Genomic DNA, 7574 nt, shown 5'->3' with positions numbered 1-7574 from the left:
AGATGTAATTTTTTTTTTTCGTATAAAAGCATGCATGCAAATTGTTGCTACCCAATTTTGACCCATGTTTTAATAAATTTTCAGAAAAAATCCAAAAATAGTGAAAAGCATTGAAAACCCAAAAAATACATTTGCATCGTTTTTAGCATTTGCAGCGTCGTCTAAAAAGAATTTAAATTTTCAAAGGTCTTTCGAACGCGTTCAACTTTGAACGCGTTAATTTTAAAATCATTGATTTTCCTCATTGAGTCGACGTTGATATTGCTTATTTTCAAAAATACAAAAAAATTAAAGAAAATCAAATTTAAAAAGAAAAGAAAAGTGAGAAATCAATTTTGAGGCTCAAACAATATTTTGCCTATGCATAGGGAATTTTGAATATTGGAGGGGGAGGCAACACAAAAAAAAGAAAACCTAAAAAAAACTTTTTTCTTCACCCGAAACTAGCCACTCCCCCTGGCCCAAGACCATTTGATCCCTCTCTTTCGGCTGAAAATCAGGGACTCAGCCCCCACCCAGGGTCTTCTTTTCCTTGTTTCCAGCCGACAATGAAGGCCCCTCCTCACGAGGAGAACCCCTATTTCTGCTCATCCCCAGCTACAAAGGGGAGAGGGGGATTTTTCCATTTTTTCTTCTTCCACACAGCCGTGGGCAGGGGCCCACGGCTCCCCAGTCCCTCTTCCTTCTCCCCTGCACCCACAACGCCGATCTTCCCCGATTTCCTATCATTTTCAGCTGACAGCACCCACATCCACATCCCCTCACCAGAATCCCTCTCAGCCCCGGCCAGCAGACCCCGCACATGGCATCTCTTCATTTCTGGCCGCCACCCTGTCATTGGGATTTTTGGCTCCCAAAACCGGAAGCCACACAGGGGTCCCTTGTTCCCTGTTGAAGCAGCCATCCACTTCCCTTTCTCGGCTGCACTCAGCACCAAACTCTCATCTACCTCACCCAAGGCAGCCCCGCAGCAGCTCCCTCTCAAAAAAAACCAGCCAAGGCCACACCCACATCAACCTCCAACAGCGGCAGCCAAGACCTGCCCTCTGCACAGAAGCCTTCCATTTCCTTCTCACGGTCTCCAGCTCCACCCAACAGAGACCGGCCGCCGTTCCTTTCTTCCTCAGACCGAACACGGCGTCAGCTCCCGCTGTCTTCTTCCTAGTCTTCTCCCGGCCCCGTAGCAGCTCCTCCCCCACGCACGGCAGTGGCCAGGGACGGCCTGCAGATGAACCACTGAACCGCTCCCTCAGCCAGTAGCAGCGGTCAGTCCCTTGAGTTGATCTCCCCGAGTCTCCTCATCGCGTGCGCCGACGCGCCACCAGCCACGACAACTTCTCCGATCTGCAACCATCCAAACGGCAACAAGCAATGGCGACGTTGAACCCAGAATAAGAAAGCATTAACGAAGGGAGATGATGGCAGATCTAAAAGAAAAAGGAAAACGAAAGTGAAATACTGCTTGTGTTGTTGGGATGCTTTGCAGGTGACTGGGAGATGCACCGCCGGTACGAACAGGAAGAGAAGAAGGAGACGATCCAGATCTACCAGCTTGCTGGTCTTCACCGGCGGTGGCGCGTGAGGCCCACGCGCCGCCACTATTCCGGCGCCCAGAAGCCTCCGACACTGTTCACCCGTGGCTACACTGTTCCTGATTCTGTTTTAGGGGTTGTTTTGTAATTTTAAATTGTTTGATGTAATTTTAATTTTTAGTATTGAATTTTTATAATTTGTAATGTTGATGTAACAAAAAAAGAAAGAAAAAGAAAAGAAAAGAAAAAATATAGTGAAGGTGTATATGTGTTTTTTTTTATGTATGTTATTGAGATAAAAAATGAATTTAATATTTTAATTTATATGCTCAAATATCTAAAGGACAGATAAAAATCATGTTGTATTTTCCATAAAAATGTAGAACATGTATCTACATATATTTTGGGAACTAATAACTGATTTATCAAAGCCTTAGAATTGGGCTAAAATTTTATTTTTTAAATCACATCAAGTCCACGAAGCAGCTTACCTCAGGTAGGGTGCGTTAGGGGTGCTAACACCTTCCCTAACCACAACCAGTCCCTTACCTGTGAATCTCTGATAAGACCAGTATCCGGGTTTTCTAGTAGCCTTCAATTAAATACTAGGTGGCGACTCCAACGAACCAATCAAAGCAAAACAACAAATGAAAAATTGCCAGCCGACGCCGCGCTGATTTTTTTTGACGTGCGACACAAATTTTAAAATCTAACCATATGCACGGGAAAAAAAATATTTTTGTATTTTTGAAATAAATGTTTTTTAATTTTTTTTTGAATTTTTTGAAATTTAAAAGAAAATCAAGTAAATTTTTAATTATTACTCGACAGAATGCTCTTTACCTGGACTGACGGTGGTTATTATTATTACGCGACAATGGAAACAAAAGATGCTTAACATGAACACAAATTATTACTTGACAGAATGCTCTTTACCAGCAATTGGGTAAATGTAAATGGTTCATCTCCTCTATCTTAACATAACATGATATGTTTGATTATTGAGTTGCAAAACAACAAAAGCAATCCAGTGAGGACTACGGGACAGTAGGAGCAGCAGGAACTTGCAGAGAAATTTGGATTTATAATCTTTTGGCACCTACTGTAATTTGTGAACTTTTATATTGTTGAAAAAACTATTATTGCATTGCTAATTAATAAAATGATCTCCTTTCCATCTTAAAAACCGTGTTCCTTAACGATTGTATAATAATCATGAAAATATGCTGTTCAAATATTATAATGTACACAATTTTACTCTAACTGTATATTGTTCTATTTTAAAAAATTTCACAGCCAAGACATTTCATGTGAGAATAGCATAAATAATATATTCTGAATACAAAATGGTTGAGCTATTACAAGCGCAGAAGGCTATATTAATTTTTGTTTAAAATAAAATATAGTTTAAACAACACCTAAGTACATTACCAATCAAACAAAGTAATCTATCAACTTGTGGTGGTGCTTTAGCTTTATTAATTTTTATCTGCTTGACAATGCAAAAGATCGACATAATGTTAACAAAAGAAGCTGAATTACGTGAACAAAGACTTGACCATAAATTTTAAAGTGCATTTTTACTTCTCAATGTTCACTTTCTGATTGGACCCAAGAAATGGAGGGTAAGCTATCAGCTTTTGGCCTTCATACTGATGCTTTAGCTTTATTAAATGCAAAAGATTAACAAAAGATGCTGAATTACATGAACAAAGACTTGACCTTAAATTTTAAAGATTCCATGGGTTCAATCATATACATTATTATTTTTCTGATAACGTCACAAAATCAATTCATTTCATGACGTATCAAATCATTTAGCAGAGCCGCTAGCTGGGCATAGAAAAGACACAAAACCATGTAAAGTCTTTCATTTAATAAGGCATTACCTTTATTACTTCTCAATGTTCACATTCCGTTTGGACCCAAGAAATGTAGCTTGTGGCCTTCGTACTGATGCTTTAGCTTTTATTAATCTTTCTCTGCTTGACGAGGCAAAAAAATGATTCTGAACACGGAGACTTGACCATAAATTTTGTCAATGTCAATCAAATTTAATATAAAACAAAATTAAATTAAATGTTTACTTCAAAAGATGTATTAGTAATTAATATAAAATTATTATTAAAACGTTAAACTTTTAAGTTTATAGTAATTCTTTGATAATAGTAATGTGTAATGGATAATAAGTTATTCATACATATAATAAAGAAGCATACCAAGATGATCCTAAACTAAAGCTGTTAGAGGTGTAGGCTAACTTTAATTTTTCTCTGCTTGACAATAGCAATGTGTAATGGATGCATTTCACTATGACCCCGCACACGTACGATAATCTGCAACATCTTCTTCCCCATCACCATAGATGTCCACATCAACCGAGTCTTCGTCATCATCCCCATCCCCTTGCTCTAGAGATGTAAGGAAGTCATCCATGGTCTATGATGTAGAAATCTGGGCAAGGAATGTGAAAAAGGTAGAAAATAGAAAACAGAAGGGAATGAATTCTTGGAAGGAACTATACGTTTGAAGAATCTGCATGCAGCATTTTTCTATATATTTTTCTTATCTTTCTCAGAGTACATGAATACATATTTATACACATATTATAACTAACTTTCTCAACTAACTTAACAGTTATAACTAATTTTGTAACTGCAATTACATATATACAGAGAAAACAGAATAAAAACAGAATGACTGATCTCTAGTCTTCTATAGACGTTGGTTCTTCTGCAGGCTTGCCTTTCTCTGCAGCCTTGATGTGTGTTATGTTTTCCTTGTGCATGTTGATAGACTGCTGTAGATTCCAATATCCCCCCTCAAGATGAGAATGAATATTTACCATTCCCATCTTGCTAAGGATAGGGTGAAGCGTGAGATAACCAAGTGGTTTGGTGAGGGCGTCATTTAATTGAAATCTGGAAGGGATGTGAATGATGTTAAGCAATCCCTCCTACAATTTTTTGCGGACAAGATGACAGTCAAGTTGTATATGTTTAGTGCGTTCATGATGGATCGGATTTGAGGCAATTTCTGAAGCAGGTTTGCTGTCAGTGTATAGTAAGGCAGGCTGAGAGTGTGGTATGTGGAAATCGGCCAACAAATAAATCAGCCATTGAAGTTCACACGATGTAGTTGCCAAAGCTCGATATTCAGCTTCTGCTGAGGACCTACTGACAGTAGGTTGTTTCTTGGACTTCCAGGAAATGAGTGAATCGCCAAGAAAAACTAAATATCCAGTGACACTTCTTCTAGTATCAATGCAACCTCCCCAATCACTGTCAGAATAAGCTTTTAAATGGAAGGTAGAATCAACTTTGAGAAGTAATCCTTGACCTGGTGTTGCTTTAAGATACCGAAGGACTCTCTCTGCAGCTTGCAGATGCATTGTGTGAGGATTGGACATGAACTGGCTAAGTGTTTGGATGGCATAGGATAAGTCTGGGCGTGTGAGTGTGAGATAGAGGAGTCTGCCAATTAATCTACGATAAGATGCAGGATCGGACAAGGGAGGGCTAGTATCATGGGCACTAAGTTTCAGTGTGGATTCCATAGGAAAACTGACAGGTTTAGCTCCAGAAAATCCACTGTCTGCTAGTATATCTAAGGCATACTTTCTCTGACAAAGAACAATGCCTTTGGAAGATCTAGCAACCTCAATGCCTAGAAAATACTTCAGCTTTCCCAAATCTTTGATAGGAAAGGTCGTGCGAAGGTACTGTTTAACTTTGTTGATTGCTGTAAGAGTGTTGGAAGCAATGATTACATCATCAACATAGATTAACACTGCGATGAAGTCGTTGGGGGTTTTTCTGATGAAGAGGCTGGAATCTGATTTTGCTTGTAAAAATCCAAACTGTAATAGAGAGGTAGATAGCTTGGAGAACCATTGTCTGGAAGCTTGTTTCAAGCCATAGATGCTCTTTTTGAGCTTGCAGACTCGAGGATCATTAGGATTGGAGTAACCAGGTGGCAATTGCATATATACTTCCTCATGTAAGTCGCCATGCAAGAAAGCATTGTCCACATCAAGTTGATGTAAATGCCAATTGTTGACAGCAGCTATAGTGAGAAGAACTCTGATTGTTGTTATTTTAGCAACAGGAGAATAAGTGTCAAAGAAATCGATTCCCTCTTGTTGTGTGTATCCCTTAGCTACCAATCTGGCCTTGTAACGTTCAACCTGTCCATCAGCTTGGAACTTCACTTTGTATACCCACTTACATCCAATGGCAGATTTATTCTGAGGCAGAAGGACTAAATCCCAAGTTTGGTTTTGCTCAAGAGCGATAATTTCATTAGTCATAGCATGTTGCCAATGAGGAATAGAGCTAGCTTGTTTGTAAGTTTTTGGTTCAAAAACAGAGGAAACAAAAGAAGTGAAAGCACATTGTTGTAAAGATAATTTGGAATGAGATAAGAAAGAGAAGATCGAGTATGGCTTACCAGAAAGGGAGCAATCAGAAGAGCTTGGAGCTGCTGAAGGAATCTGAGCCATATTTCCACAGTAATATTGCTTTAAGTAATTGGGTGGATGTTTAGTCCTTTCAGACCTTCTGGGTTGTGAAACATTGTTGTGAGTTAAGGGAGGAACAGAAGTTTGTAAAGGCAAGGTTGCAGGAGTAACAGAATTGTTAGTAGTGGACTGGGGTGGTATACAAGCTAAAGAATCAAAATTTTGAGGATAATCAGGGAACACAAGGGGTGTATGGACTGTGTTTGGAATGGATGGGAATGTGGATTCATAAAAAACAACATTGCGAGACACAAAGGTTTTGCATGTTGACAAGTCTAGCACTTTGTAACCTTTAGTGTGGGGAGGATACCCAAGAAATATGCATTTCTTTGCTCGTGGTTGAAATTTGCCTCTGTTGTGTGTGAGTGTGCTAGCAAAACATAAACAACCGAACACCCTGAGGTGATTGTAAGTCGGTGGTTTGTTAAAAAGAACCTGATATGGTGTTTGATTCTGGAGAGTGACTGAAGGAGTGCGATTGATTAGGTGAGTGGCTGTGAGAATGCAATCCGTCCAGTAAGTCAATGGTAGTTTGGATTGAAACATCAGAGATCTAGCTACATTTAGTAGGTGTTGATGTTTCCTTTCAACCCTTCCATTCTGTTCAGGTGTTTCAATGCAAGTTAATTGATGAATGATGCCATGTTCTTGATAAAAGGTAGGCATATTAAAATCTTGTCCATTGTCTGATCTGAGAGTCTTAATCTTGGTGTGGAATTGAGTATGGACATAGGCTAGGAAGTTGCTAAGAAGACTTCTAGTTTCAGATTTTGATTTCATTAAAAATAACCAAGTGAATCTACTGTAATCGTCTACAATGGTAAGGAAATACTGATAACCAGAATGTGAAGTAACAGAGAAGGGTCCCCAAATGTCAATATGAATTAAGTGAAAAGCCTGCATGGATTTATTCATAGACAAGGAAAAGGGCAGCCGTTTTTGTTTAGCTAAGGGGCAAATTTCACAAACAGAATTGCTGGTAATGGTTATTGAAGGATCGATTTTGCTCAGAAGAATGGTTTTGGAAGTAGGAATGTGGCCTAAACGTAAATGCCAAAGATTAGTGGTAACAGTACATGACTTGATCAATGATCTAGGAGGTAAGCATTTGGTAGATTGATTAGGAGGTTTGTGAAGATGGTATAGGCCAGATTCAGCTTCAGCAAGCCCAATCATCCTCCATGTGCTTAAATCCTGCAAGATACATTTCGTGTGAAGAAAAAACAAGCCAACAGTGTTATCAGCAGTTAATCTTGAAACAGAAATAAGATTGATATTAAAAGATGGAACATAAAGGGCTTTGTGTAAAATGATGTCAGGAGAGAATTTAACCGTCCCAGTGAAAACAATAGGTACAGTTTCACCATTTGGCAGATGAACTTTGGACTGAGTTTTAGGCAGAATAATGGATTCAAAAAGAAGGGGGCTACAGATCATGTGGTCTGTTGCTCCTGTATCAAGGATCCAAGTAAATTTGTTCTGCGGTGAAGAAATGGTATGACATGAAAAAGATATACCTGATG

The sequence above is a fragment of the Populus trichocarpa genome, chromosome 16, assembly GCF_000002775.5.
Source record: "Populus trichocarpa isolate Nisqually-1 chromosome 16, P.trichocarpa_v4.1, whole genome shotgun sequence".
NCBI classification, from domain to species: Eukaryota; Viridiplantae; Streptophyta; class Magnoliopsida; order Malpighiales; family Salicaceae; genus Populus; species Populus trichocarpa.
Note: the sequence above shows the minus strand (reverse complement) of the source record.